Source organism: Trichomycterus rosablanca, chromosome 5 (assembly GCF_030014385.1).
Source record: "Trichomycterus rosablanca isolate fTriRos1 chromosome 5, fTriRos1.hap1, whole genome shotgun sequence".
Taxonomy (NCBI): domain Eukaryota; kingdom Metazoa; phylum Chordata; class Actinopteri; order Siluriformes; family Trichomycteridae; genus Trichomycterus; species Trichomycterus rosablanca.
In genome coordinates, this window is record NC_085992.1 from 25,890,551 (window position 1) to 25,906,309 (window position 15,759).

The window sequence follows — 15,759 nt, forward strand, 5'->3', positions numbered from 1 at the left end:
CAACAGTGATGCAATTTGTTTTTGAAATTCTTAATAAATAGAGTTTAAAAAGTGTAGAAACTTGTAGAAGAACTCTCTTACATTATATTTACATTTGTGTTCTTAGCTCACGTATGAGAAATATATGAAGACAGATTTACCATAAAAATTATAGCTAATGAACAAATTAATAAAAACAAATTTGGCATAATAAACAATGTTATTTAGGGTATCGTCTATTTAATATTGCTGCTTTGTAAGTTCTAGCCTTTATGAACAGTGATCAACAACAAGGTGTGCTGTTTTTAACAGAACCATTGTCATTTGATTAAAAATGCTCATTGGTAATCATGCCACCTGTCTTGAAAAACAACACTGATATTTGATCGTTTTCAAACACAGACACTCATTGTTATAATCCTGTGTTTGCGTGTGTGACCTTTATAAAAGGTTTCCGTTCCCGTCTCTTCAGCCAGACACAGCTGCTCTTCTATATTCATACTCTGTCAAGCATAGAACTGATTTTCCCTGCAGTATCACATAGACTGCCAGCTCCAAATTCTTCTGAATTAATTAAAAGCAACAGCCAATTGAAGCTCTCTGGTGGCTACTAGTTGCCAAGGTGTTGGTGATTGCTGGGAAGTTAATGTGTGGGTAACTTTAAAGCTGTGGCCAAAAAAACATGCCTCTGATACTGTGCAAAAGAATGAGTGATAAAAAGAGTTACTTTCATATTAGCCTGACTTTTCTCTGCAAAGTGACATATCTGGGGCAAGAAAGCCTGTCACGCAATATCATGGTCACGTGTGTTTACCTAAGTGTGTGTGTACGCCACACAGCCACTGCCCTACATACCCCAAATCCAAGTGTGGGCAGTATATAAGAAACTCGATATATATAAAATGAAACTAGATATATATGGAATGAAAACTGATATATATAAAATGGAACTTGATATATATAAAATGAAACTCAATATATATGGAATGAAAACTTGGGATTTGAAGTAAAAAACTAATGACCAAAGGTACACGAACCTTTGCTTGCGTTGCGCTTGAGGAGGCAGTGAGAAGAAGGGGGTCCTAGTGCCGGCCCTGGTTTCATTCCATATAAACATCGAGTTTTATTTTATATATATCAGTTTTCATTCCAACTATATATATATATATTAGGGATGTCCCGATCTGATCTCAAAGATCGGAATCGGGGCCGATCAAGGCATTTTTTAACTGATCGGTATCGGCTTTACTAATGCCGATCATAATCCGATCTTTTGTTTTACGTCAGCATGTCCGCTGTGTGGAAATACTTTAAATTGGAAAGTGAAACAAGTCCAGCAGTGAAGTGTAATGTCTGCAATGCGAGCGTTTCACGAGGCGGTAGTAGCAGAGCTGTGTTCCTTACTGTAGAATTTTACTATTTATATGGTGTGTGAGTCAAGGATCACTCCGGTTTACAAAACAATTGTTAGGCTCTGTGGCGTCAGGGGAACACACCATCTCTCCCTGACGCCACAGGCCTTACAGAGCAGAAAACGAGCTGGCTGTAAATACCTGGCCAGCTCGTTAGGGCGAACGCGCTGCAGCTGCACCTCCCCTTATTTAAGGGGATGGCGCTAAGCTGCAGGCGTTGCACCTTCTGTTTTCTTTGGCTGTTTCCTTTTTCTTTCGTTCAGTTTGTTTGGCACTGCGGTGCCCTTTTATGTTTGTTTATTTTCTGTTGGGCTGCATCGCACCAGCCACTTTACTTTTATAGGGTTTACTCGGGACCTCCAGGCGCTGTAAGCGGTTGGAGGTGTAGGGTCGGGAGGCCCGAGGTAAAGTAGGTTAGAGGTTTTTTGTTTTGGTGCGATTCCAGACAGCCCTCGCACTACGGTGTCTTTTTTATGTTTTTATTTAACTCCGTGCTGTACCGCCGCCACTGTGCCGCCGCCGCCGGGCCGCCGTCACCGTGAGTCCTGTTCACGCGCCCAGGGGGAAGCGACCCCCTCCCAGCGCGAAGCGCTGGTGACAGCGTCGTGTTTCCCCCTCTGGGGCGCTGTTTTAAACGGCCACTTCCCAGCCATGCTGGCTGGTGACAGCGCCGTTACGTTTATTCTTTTGAGTTCGTAAATAATTGATAGATTATAGATGGCATGGCGCACTCCAGCAGTTTGTGCTGGCGACCGTGCCATGCCAGTTAACTATCGGCGGTGTCACCCTCCCTTTCCGGCCATCAGCGCGAGGTGTTCCATCTGGCGAACCCGCTCTTCGCCTCAATAACGCCGGGAGCGAGCCTGTCACTAGCGCTGCTGTGACAGGTCGCTAGAGCTCCCGGTCTGGAGGCAAGAGCCCTGGGTTCGCGCTTCCCGTTTTTTTTTCCCTATGTATGTTTTCTGTTTATCTTCAGCTTTGACGTCATCGGCTGCCTTCGAGATTTCCAGAAGTGTTTTTCGTTCTTGTTATTCCTTGTTTTTATTGTATTTTGTGTTTAATTATTTGTCAAATAAACCCCTTTTTGTTTAACCTCTGCATCCTTGGGTCCTTCCTCCCCACCTCATAACAACAATGTCTTTTAATCAGAGTATGAAAACTTCAGGACCATAACATACAGCTTTTACGAGTTTACGTGTTACAAGACTGAACGACATCTCAGTATCAAGCACTCTGATTGGCTTAGTTATGTAACCGAGCATCGTAGTGATGCACTTGCTTAATAAAGAAATAAATACATGGTATATTCACAAATTGTCGAGAGCATAACACTTTATTAACTTCTTCTGTTACGGTACCGAATAGCGGACAGCTAGAGCCAAGCACGCTATTCCATGCACTATGGAAGCCCCAAAGGGTCAAAACACACTCACTTCGCGTAGAAACGTCCATCAAACCACTGTCACAATACAAGCACTTTAAGAACTGGCTTTCCTTCATAACAAAAGAGCCTTTCCATTTTATTTTGGTATTCAGGTTTAGACGGACTGCTGTTAAGTAACTTATTTGTTTTTTTTATATTCAAGTTAAGCTGCTACACCACTTTTGAGTGGAGATTTCTGTTCATTTTTAGTGTATCACTGCATTAAACAGAATTATGTTCTTTGAATGTAAAGTTCAAAGTGAAACTGTAATTATCTCACTCATTTTGAGTGTTCTAGTTTTACTACTACAATGCTGCACTAAGTTTGTTTACTTTTATTTTGTAAAAATAAAAGAACATTAAGCAATAGCTTGGATGCAGGCAATTATTTTCCTACAGCACTGCAGAGCTATTCAGTTGTTAAACATATACACTGGATTAATTTGAATAACTGTAATGTACTTGAAGTGTGCACTGTGTGAACAGTATTATCTAGTTCTTATCTAGACAATATCTAGAAAATACAAGTATCAGTTTGAGACTCGGTATCGGATCGGAATCAAAATTAATGATCGGGATCGGGATCGGGAACAAAAAAACGTGATCGGGACATCCCTAATGTATACATATACATGTACTGTATATATGTAATGTATATATAATGCAACAGAGTTGCATTAATTTTCCCCCAAGATCTTGTTTGATGATGGGAGATTTGGACCACTGCGCAAAGTCTTCTCCAGCACATCCCAAAGATTCTCAATGGGGTTCAGGTCTGGACTCTGTGGTGGCCAATCCATGTGTGAAAATGATGTCTCATGCTCCCTGAACCACTCTTTCACAATTTGAGCCCGATGAATCCTGGCATTGTCATCTTGGAATATGCCCGTGCCATCAGGGAAGAAAAAATCCATTGAAGGAATAACCTGGTCATTCAGTATATTCAGGTAGTCAGCTGACCTCATTCTTTGGGCACATAACGTTGCTGAACCTAGACCTGACCGTCTGCAGCAACCCCAGATCATAGCACTGCCCCCACAGGCTTGTACGGTAGGCACTAGGCATGATGGGTACATCACTTCAACCGCCTCTCTTCTTACCCTGATGCGCTCATCACTCTGGAACAGGGTAAATCTGGACTCATCAGACCACATGACCTTCTTCCATTGCTCCAGAGTCCAATCTTTATGCTCCCTTGCAAATTGAAGCCGTTTTTGCCGGTTAGCCTCACTGACAAGTGGTTTTCTTAAGGCTACACAGCTGTTTAGTCCCAATCCCTTGAGTTTCCTTCGCATTGTGTGTGTGGAAATGCTCTTACTTTCACTATTAAACACATCCCTGAGTTCTACTGTAGTTTTTCTACCATTTGATTTCACCAAACGTTTAAGTGATCGCCGATCATGATCATTCAAGATTTTTTTCCGACCACATTCCTTCCTTCGAAGATGATGTTTCCCCACTGTCCTTCCACTTTTTAATAATGCGCTGGACAGTTCTTAACCCGATTTCAGTAGTTTCAACAATCTCCTTAGATGTTTTCTCTGCTTGATGCATGCCAATAATTTGACCCTTCTGAAACAGATTAACATCTTTTCCACGACCACAGGATGTGCCTTTTGACATGGTTGTTTAACAAATGAGAAGCTACTCACTGCATTAGTTAGGGTTAAATAACTTGTTGCCAGCTGAAACATAATCACCCATGTAGTAATTATCCAATGGGAGGCTCTTACCTATTTGATTAGTTAAATCCAGGTGGTGACCTTTTTTGGCCAGGCAGTGTATATATATATATATATATATATACTGTATATATATAATGAAACTCGATAAATAGAAAATGAAACTGATATATAGAAAATGAAAACTGAAATATACTGTATATACTGTATAATGAAACTCGATATATATAAAATGAAACTTGATATATATAAAATGAAAACTGATATATATATATATATATATACTGTATATATATATATATATATATATCAGTTTTCATTCCATATATATCTGTTTTCATTCAATATACTGTATATATTAGTTTCATTTCATATATATCGGTTTTCATTCCATATATATCAGTTTCATTCCAAATATATCGAGTTTCATTCCATATATATCAGTGTATGCTATATAATTCCTCATTTACATATATAGAGAGATTTTTTTTTTTTTTTTACCATATTATACCATATTCTATAATGAATCAACAACATGACAAATTCCAAAAGCACAATTTCATTTGTTCTCATTCAAACATCATTTTTCACATTTTTTTAAATCTCTAAATGCAAATCACCTCATTCACACTTTGGTTGCTTAGAAACACTGGCCTTCAAAATGCACTCTGATTACCAATTAGTCTCACTCATGTTGTACCTGTGTAAACTCAATTGGAAGAACACTTCAGTCATTTGTCAGGGTAAAAGGAGGCCTTAAGTGACTTTTACAGGTGTTTGGAAGGAATATGGTGCAGCAAGGACACAGAGGAAGAGGAAGGGTGAGTGTGAGAGGAATCCGAACAGGCCACAGACCACAGAAGGCAAGGCATGGAGGAGGAAAAGGAAGGTAAAGGCAAGTCATTATTTCCAATGAAATATGTGCAACTTTGGTGGACCATGTAATCAATCATAGCCCTATGATCACTGAAGCTGGACAGTAAATCTGAGCCTCTTTCCACAAAATACTCTGGCCTTTAGAAAAAGGAATAGGTAAGTAATTTCTTGGTAGTTTTACAGTACTTTATACAGTAATTACAGTTTAACTTTATGGTTTGTATGGATAGCTACAGTGCTCACAGAAATGTACCCTATACTGTAATGTTTTGTAGCTAACCGTTTAGCCTTTGCACAGAACAGAAAGACAACCAGCAAGAGGTGAGAAATTTTGGAAATTCACAGATGAGTTATGCCTAGTTCACACTTCACGATTTTTGCCCTGATTTTCGCTCATCGACAGAGGCAGCTCGGAGGCAGCTCGGCGTTCGCTAAGGGCTCAAAAACCAGCTCTCAATCACTATGTGTGAACTGTTCAACGACCTGATCCAAGCGGTTTGTCGAGCGCTTGAAGACTCAAGAAAAATATCTAGCATGTTAAATATCTGGACCTGTTTTAGTGACAAATCGTTCTTTGAGAGACCAGATAGACTTGTCTGAGATTCCTCCTGGTGATAGATCGTGTAGTGTGTGACCCCCTATCGCCAATCAGTCATGTGGTGTGAAATACACAACGACTTAAAAGATTCTCGATTACAAGAGATCCAGTTGTGTAGTGTTAACTGTACAGTGATCTGAACAACTTGAAAGTTGTGTACTGTAAACTTGGCATGAATGAAAAAACAAAAGAATGTCTTTATTTGTCATATATACATGTACACGTGTACAATACAATCAAATTATTTTTCCACATATCCCAGCTTGTTTTGAAAGCTGGGGTCAGAGTGCAGGGTCAGCCATTGTACAGCGCCCCTGGAGTTGAGATGGTTAAGGGCCTTGCTCAAGGGCCCAACAGTGACTGCATGGCAGAGCCAGAATTCAAACCCACAATCTTCTGATTGATAGCTCAATGCTATACTCACTAGTCTGTAGGACAATGTCTGTTTCACAAACACTGACAAGGTCAGCCTTTCCACAGTCAACACCAGCTGAGGATGAAACTGGTTAATCGTGTTCCAGTGGAGTGCAATCAATCAATAAATGTGAATACAGCATCCTCTCAGTACTCTGTATAGAAATATCACTGTTCGCCTCAGTTTTTCTATATGTACACCTTTTGTCTAATAAGGTCACTCTCCCTTAAGAAAGTGGTTAAACTTGATGTCAGAGCTGTTGCCTTTGAATATTTTCATTCAAAAGGCAGGGTTTGACCTGCAGAGGGCTAGATGGTGGGGGAGGAACATTGGCAACCATGCCATTGTCAATGTTCCTTGGCAGCATAGTGGAAATGCTACCATGATTGCTGCTATTGGACAAATATGAGCTCATACATCACCTTGCACAACCTGGTCCTTATAACACTCCGGTTTGCTAACATTTCTTGACAAATTCAAAAATATCCTCATCCACGGGAAGAGGAACCAGAGCACACCACTTACATTGTCATTTGGGATAATATAAGTTTTCACAAGGCCGCTATACCTTCCTAAATCTAATACAGGAATTCTTTTCAGCATGGCGATGAACAGTGTATGAACACAGACATCATGACCATGTGGCACTACACCAGTTAATTGAGGAGGCATGTGATGATATCCATGCATATGAAGGCCAGGGATGGATACACAATGCCAGCTGTTTTCCCCTGCCAGTTGGCCAGTGACAGCTGACGTAGATAAGGTCTTCTGGCCTGACCTAGATTAGAGGTGGAATGCAGAGTGATCTGTGCACTGTTTTTTTTTTTTTTTTTAGTGTTTCTTATTGTACTGACAAGTGAAATTTATTGTTTTGTTACATACTACATAAAATAAACATTTGCATTGCATATACAGTAGTACCTTGTAACTTAACGTCCCCTAAACTCAAAATCTTTGAAACTCAACGCCCTTCGTTGAGAAATTTGTAACCGTAAACTCAGCGTTTCCTTTAAACTTAATCTGTTCAGTTTGTTTTTGTTTAAAAATTTATTTATTTAATTTCAAATTAACAATCGCTTTGTTCAGTGCTTTGTGTGGAATAACCATCAGATTCACTCTGAAAGTGCCTACATGTATCAGTGTTTAGCTGGATTTTCCTCACTGTTTCACTTTTAAACTTGTGTTACAGCTCAGGGTTCTGAGAAATTGTAAGAATCAGCTTTTTATTTTAGTGTTTTTATATTATATTTCTGTTATTTTCAGTGTATCAGTGTCAAAAACAACCCCATTATTTTACATGTGCCTAAAATATATGCAAGTCCACGGGACCATGGAACACATTAACAGGTTTTGCATACATCCTTATGGAAAAATACCTTGAAACTAAATGCCTCTTAAACTCAATGCCACCCCCAGAACCAATTGACGTTGAGTTTCAGGGTACCACTGTACATGTAGTACTGTAAATAATATTTTGATGCAAAAAAACTACAGCTTACCATAATGAGAAATAAAAAGCACTTTGGTTGTGGAGATACTTAACAAAATTGAGCCAAAGGAATGTTTTAATAACATTTTAAATCAGTGAGCTTTGAATGCACAGTGGTCTAACAAGCAAGCTTACTGTTGTGGAAAGCTCAAGCTATCAAGTATGAATGTCAGTGGTGCTGCTAGCCTGATAAATCGCCCAACATATTTATATATATATAATAATATAATAATGATCCAACACCCAAATAATACCTGCTCTCTGGTGGTCCTGTGGGGGTCCTGACCACTGAAGAACAGAGTGAAAGCAGGTTAAAAAGGTATGTAGAGAAATAGATGGAATACAGTCAGTAATTGTAGAACTACAAAGTGCTTCTATATGGTAAGTGGAGCTGATAAAATGGACAGTAAGTGTAGAAACAAGGAGGTGGTTGTGTCTTCAATCTTTTTTTCTACCATTTTATGCTTTCTAAACTCCCAGGTTTAAAATAGCTAGGATGGATTTAATGGAAGACCACTGCTCTGTAGCTCACCTACCCCACTCCATCTCTCTATCTAAATGGGCAGCAGAGGGGCTCTAATGGGCTTTAGTGAGAGATGGCTCAGGGCAGTTTGTTTAGAGGCTGCTGCCCACACATGGCCGTTTTCTCATTTATCTCTCAATCAGCACCAAACCCCCATGTCCCCTCCTTTTAGACAGCTATCCAAAGGTTTGCTTTTTTTAGGCTTTTAAAGCAGAATCCTGTAGTCCATGGCATCCACTGTCTGCCAGTAAACCTACATTAACACCAAAAGCAACAAAGCGTATGGAGGTCAGAGATTTTAAAATTATGTGTGAACATAGGGTAAAACCAGGTATGTAAGATCTAAACAGAGGATGGTAAATATAGGAAGCAGGTTATATGATGAGTAAAATGTAAAGAGTGCAGTGTGACATTTAAGTCCATCACTCAATAGCTGAAAACTAGATCTTAAGGTTTTCTGATAGGTAAATTGATGAAACAAGATTTCTGCACACAACTCTAGTTCCCCAGCTCCAGCGTTTGCTCAGTCAGGCATTATTAGTCTTCAAGAGGGTAGCAGTGGGACAATTCCAGTGAAGAGCAGGATAGAGATAAACTGTTTCTTGCTGAAACTTTAAGCCCTGGGGAATACGGCCACTCATTCAGTCCTGACTGCCAGTGTTTCAAAATTTATAGGATTTTGACCTTTTATTTTTTATATTAATTTTCTTCAGGGGTACATGAGGCAGAGGATGGACAGAACAAAACTTTAGTAAATTGTGTGGTGTTACAATTAATGCTATATTATTTTTCTACATGAATGGGGCTAGTTTAACTCCACCTATTCCAAAGAACATGGAGCAGTGGTTTATTTGCAAAGTCTAGAACAACAGTACACAGCAAAACAAGCTATATATCGCTACAGACTTAGAGGCTCCGTCTCCACCATTGCACAGTAAAGGTGGACTGAATAAAGCAGTAGCAGCGGCGTTCTTTGGCACAGCAGCCTTTAACCTTATGGCGATGTATAGCTCGCTGTATTATGCACAGTGTCACTCATGTTTTATCTACCATTTCTTCGCAGCATAAGGTTACTTTTTGGGGTTTTTCTAACCTTCAAAGAAACATTATCAAAAGTATGATTAATTACACCTAACACATGCTTAGTTTTATGTATTTTTACCCTTTTCTCTCAATGTAGTTATATCCAGTTATCCAGAGTGTTATCTTCTTTACTGCTGCAGACCTCTGCCATGATGCCATACCTAACAAATGCCCCCTCCAACATGTGTGCAGTAGCCATCTGCTGCTTTTTACCTGCATGAGTTGGTTTCACACAGGTATCCATATCACATACAGAGACTCATGCACTGATCTCCATTATTCCCTGTCTCTGTACAGGCACCATCAACCAGCCAGCAGAGGCTGTAAATGCAGCAGCAATGAGGACTCACACAATCAGTATTACATACAGAGAGTCATGCACTGATCTCCATTATTCCCCGTCTCTGTACAGGCACCATCAACCAGCCAGCAGAGGCTGTAAATGCAGCAGCAATGAGGACTCACACAATCAGTATCACATACAGAGAGTCATGCACTGATCTCCATTATTTCCCGTCTCTTTATAGGCACCATCAACCAGCCAGCAGAGGCTGTAAATGCAGCAGCAATGAGGACTCACACAATCAGTATCACATACAGAGAGTCATGCACTGATCTCCATTATTTCCCGTCTCTTTATAGGCACCATCAACCAGCCAGCAGAGGCTGTAAATGCAGCAGCAATGAGGACTCACACAATCAGTATCACATACAGAGAGTCATGCACTGATCTCCATTATTTCCCATCTCTTTATAGGCACCATCAACCAGCCAGCAGAGGCTGTAAATGCAGCAGCAATGAGGACTCTCTTCAGTCTGACCCCTTCCTGAAGATAACCAATGATAGCCATTTGGCCAACCAATAGCTTGAGAGTTTGAGAATTGCATGTCTTTGGACTGTTGGAGGAAACCGGAGCTCCCGGAGGAAACCCACACAGACAACATACAAACTTCACACAGAAAGGACCCGAACCACCCCACCTGGGGATTGAACCCAGGACCGTCTTGCTTCGAGGCGAAAGTGCTACCCACCAAGCCACCATCCCGCCCCTATCCCGCCCCTCTGGTTTATAAACAATCCATGACTGGGTACTTAGTTTTGTGCAGCAGTTAGCAATGGCTGTTGGTAATGAGCAAGGGGGTACAAATATTGGTGTAGACCATGCTTAATAAAAACAATAATAATAATAATGTAAGTAAAAAGGTATTTGTCTTTAATCAATAATAAATATAAATAAAATTACTCTAAGTTTGTGGTCTCACATAGACTGTTGTGCACACTGTGTTGAGGTTTTAATGAGGTGACAACTCAAAATGTATAATTATTTACAGGAGGCTGGCAGATATTTGCTATAGCACACACTTCTATTTTCCGGCATTAACTGCAAATAGCACATGCCAGCGTGTGGTGCATAGGGCGAAGGTGCTGAAATTGGGTTAATTCTAGTGCAATCATGTGATTACAGAGAACCTTAATGATGCCTGTTTTGCTTTGATTTTTTTATGTAGACTTCAAAGCATCTTTTTGCTCATGGCTTTTATCTCATTCCTGAAGGATGTACTTTATTACGCTACCAAAAGACATTTTACATTTAATTATATGATGTAATTTTTATTTAAAGTGTCATTTAAAAAGGTTACCTGGCTTTCATTCAAAAGGTGGATTGGCTGCTCTGAATTGCTGCATGTCTGTAAATTGATTGGTAAGAGTGAAACCAAGTGATGCACTGCTTCTCTGTGTGAGGGGGTATTTCTACTTTGTGCTCAATGTTTTTGAGTGGCACCAGACCCTGCATGACCCTGATCAGAATGAAGCAGACAGTGAAAATGAGTGTGAATCAATTCAAGCTTATCGTAGTATTCAATTGCTAAATATGATAAATAAATATGTGTGTGTATATATATATATATATATATATAATTTTATTATTATTATATTATTACTATATAAATATTGTTATATATAAGTAGTTGTAGCCTAGTGGTTAAGGTACTGGACCACTGCCAGGTTGCCACTGTTGGCACTGCTAAATGCCATACATGTAAATCTAAACAGAAATAATTCTCTGTAATGTGTGCAAAAAACTGTCAAAAAAAGAATCTGTGAGGCACTCAGGTGGCGCAGCGGTAAAACACACTAGCACACCAGAGCTGACATTTCAAACTTGTCAGTTCGAAACTCAGCTCTGACATCCAGCAGGCTAGACGCCTACACGAACAACGATTGACTGTTGTTCAAGAGGGTGGTGGAGGGGACCTCATAACTGATGCAGTTACGACCTCTACTGGCTAAAATTGAGTCATTTAATGATGGCGCCTGCACAGGGACGGGGGATAATGGGATCAGGGTGTGTCTCTCTGTACACAAAGCTGATCCGCATATGAATATCGTGCAGGTGAAAAGATGCAGTCGGCTACTGCACATGTGTTGGAGGGGGCGTGTGTCAGTCACGGCTCTCCTCAATCAGGGTGGAGATCATTAGATAATTAGATACAACTAGATTGGGAGGAAAATTGGCGGAAAATGTAGAAAATTCACTGCAAATCAACACAAGTTATTCTTGTGTTGATCCAAGACATGAACATGGTGGATATTTCTATTCATATACAATTGAGGTTTTTTTAATGATAATGAAATGAGCCCCACCCACAAGGCATGATAGATCACTAAATTGTTTGTTGAGTATGATAAGTAGGGTCATCATATGCTGTGGTCTTACTGGTCAGCAGATTATACTGTGTTAAAAAGTGGTGACCATCATCATGATCAAAACACTACCTGTAATTGCACTGTATGGTTGGACCAATATTTGCCCCCCAGAGAAATTACCTCAGAGACTTGTAGAATCTTTACCAATACATGTCTAAGACACTTAATGTTTGTTTTTGCTTTTATTTGTCACCTCTCTGTACAGGATGTGTTAAGTATTGACTGATTACTGTGTGGTTGAGTAAATTAGAGAAAAGAAGCCTGTGTGTAAGGCCAAATTACCTTTCTATACTTTTATATAGTGATCTAAATCAAGCTGACATGACATTTCACTTCTAATGGCCCGATTCCTAAATGGCAGAGGAAATTACAGTCAGACCAAAGCGAGCGCATCCAGATCCAACGTCACCCAGCAAACTTGTTCCATTCAGTATATTGTTCTTTTAAATGTCATCTCTCCCACTGTTATCTTATCACTCCTAACCACTTATATCCTCACTGAAGGGTTTACTGGGTTAGAGTTGCAGATTTAGGGGTCACCGTGACACCTATCAGCTGCAAAACCGCAAACGAAATGTCACTCCTCAGAAGTCTGGCAGACTTTTTACGGATAAGCAATCAAAGAAAATGCATGGGGTTTAAAGGAGTGGATTCTTAAAAGGTCAAGCTTCAGAGAAGAGGAAGTAGAGTGTGTGTGTACATGCAGCTAATAGGAACAGAATTAATGTAATAGTCATTTATTTTAGCAATAAAATAAATCAGTTCGAGTCAAACTCATTTAAGCAACTGAATAAAACATACACGGTAAGGTCAAAATGTTAATATGAAATTCGTCCCAATTACTACTCTAACACTTTCAACTGCTGAAAAAAAGAAAAAAAGATGTTTTGCTGGTGTGTCTGTGGGCATACATAAACCTCCACCACCACCCCCTGCCCACACAACTGGCAAGATTTTGGATTTATCCATTATCAACTATAATTGAAAACAGTAATGGTTCAGAAGGTTGTGAATATAATTTCTTATTCATTTACCTTTGTGTTTTCCCTGTTTGAAGACAACAAGACCCAGTGCCCCAGTGCAAATGGCTTAATGAGTTTGGTTTGGTGTTAAACTCCTATGTCCTGTGCAGAGCCATAACAACCACCTCCTTGTTTCTACACACACTGTCCATTTTATCAGCTCCACTTACCATATAGAAGCACTTTGTAGTTCTACAATTACTGACTGTAGTCCATCTGTTTCTCTGCATGCTTTGTTAGCCCCCTTTCATTCTGTTCTTCAATGGTCAGGACTCTCCCAGGATCAACACAGAGCAGGTATTATTTGGGTGTTAGACCATTCAGAGCACTGCAGTGACACTGACATGGTGGTGGTGTGTTAGTGTGTGCTGTGCTGGTATGAGTGGATCAGACTCACTGTCACTGCTGGACTGAGAATAGTCCACCAACCAAAAATATCCAGCCAACAGCGCCCATGGGCAGTGTCCTGTGACCACTGATGGTCTAGAAGATGACCAACTCAAACAGCAGCAATAGATGAGCGATCATCTCTGACTTTACATCTACAAGGTGGAACAACTAAGTAGGAGTGTCTAGTAGAGTGGACAGTGAGTGGACACGGCATTTATAAACTCCAGCAGCGCTGCTGTGTCTGATCCACTCATACCAGCACAACACACACTAACACACCACCACCATGTCATTGTCACTGTGGTGCTGAGAATGATCCACCACCTAAATAATACCTGCTCTGTGATGGTCCTGTGGTGGTCCTGATCATTGAAGAACAGGGTAAAAGCAGGCTTAAAAGGTATGTAGAGAAATAGATGGACTTCAGTCAGTAATTGTAGAACTACAAAGTGCTTCTATATGGTAAGTGGAGCTGATAAAATAAACAGTGAGTGTAGAAACAAGGAGGTGGTTTTAATGTTATGGCTGATCAGTGCAATATTAGAACCTGAACTCACAAATGATGTATTCTTTTGAGTGAATAGACCCACATTTCCACGAATAGACTACAAAACCATGTAGAAAACCCTCCACAGCACTTTTCCACCAAAACAACTCTGTTCTGTTCGGCTTTCTTTGAACCTTGGTGTTTTTTAGACAACCGGCCCACGCATCCACCAGTTTTGAGAATCAGGCATGCATCATCAATGGTGGGCGTTGCGCAACGAAAGTAAAGGGTAGTAACATGATGGCGGAGTGTGCAGATTACCTGCGAGCATCTGTGCTGTTGTTACAGATGTTCGTTTTTATGCAAAAAGCATCGATCAACTATTGGTGATTAGAAGACGTAGGCGGCGACTCCGTTCCCTGTGTTTGTTGCCATTGTTGCTTTCTTTAGTGCATTTATGTGAGAAGCATTTTGCACTTCGCTCTCACTGCGACCCTCGGCTCAAATAGCTGCTTTGCTCAGCGCTTGGCTTGAGCGGTGCAGTGAAATAACCATAAAATCCAGTCTTAAACATCCACATACATCCAACATACACCAACCAGACATAACATTGTGACCACTGACAGGTGAAGTGAATAACACTGATTATCTCTTCATCATGGGACCTGTTACTGGGTGGGATATATTAGGCAGCAAGTAAACATTTTATCCTCAAAGTTGATATGTTAGAAGCAGGAAAAATGGGTGTAAGGATTTGAGCGAGTTTGACAAGGGCCAAATTGTGATGGCTTGACGACTGGGTCAGAGCATCTCCAAAACTGCAGCTCTTGTGGGGTGTTCCCGGTCTGCAGTGGTCAGTATCTATCAAAAGTGGTCCAAGGAAGGAACAGTGGTAAACCGGCGACAGGGGCGGCCAAGGCTCATTGATGCATGTGGGGAGCGAAGACGAGCGGGGAGTCTAACAGACGAGCTCAAATTGCTGAAGAAGTTAATGCTGGTTCTGATAGAAAGGTAAGGCAAGGCAAGGCAAGGCAAGGCAAGTTTATTTGTATAGCACCTTTCATACACAGTGGCAATTCAAAGTGCTTTACATAAGGAAAAAAAAATTTAATTAAAAGCATTAAAACATTCCTGAGATCTAAAACCTCAGAAAGACTTCTTGCAAACATTTAGTTACAATTAAGACAACATGAAATTCAAACAAGAGAGATAAAAAAAAATTAAGGACATGAAAAATTAAAAGAAAATATTGTAAAGTATAACCTACAATTTAGGGAATATGAAATTAAAACAAGAGAGATAAAAAATTAAGAACATGAAAACTAAAAGAAAATATAGTAAAATATACTCTACAATTTAGAAGAGCATGAAAAACTAAAAGAAATATGGTAAAATTAGGGTAATAGCAAAAATTTCTAGCTCAATCATAGGCACAAGAAAAAAGAAATGTTTTTAACCTGGATTTAAAGATTTCTACATTTGAGGAACATCTAATATCTCCTGGCAGTCTGTTCCAGTTATATGCAGCCCAACAGCTAAATGCTGCTTCACCGTGTTTAGTTTGGACTCTGGGCTCAACTAGCTGACCTGAGTCCATGGATCTAAGAGATCTACTGGGTTTATATTCTCTAAACATTTCTGAGATGTATTCTGGGCCGAACCCATTC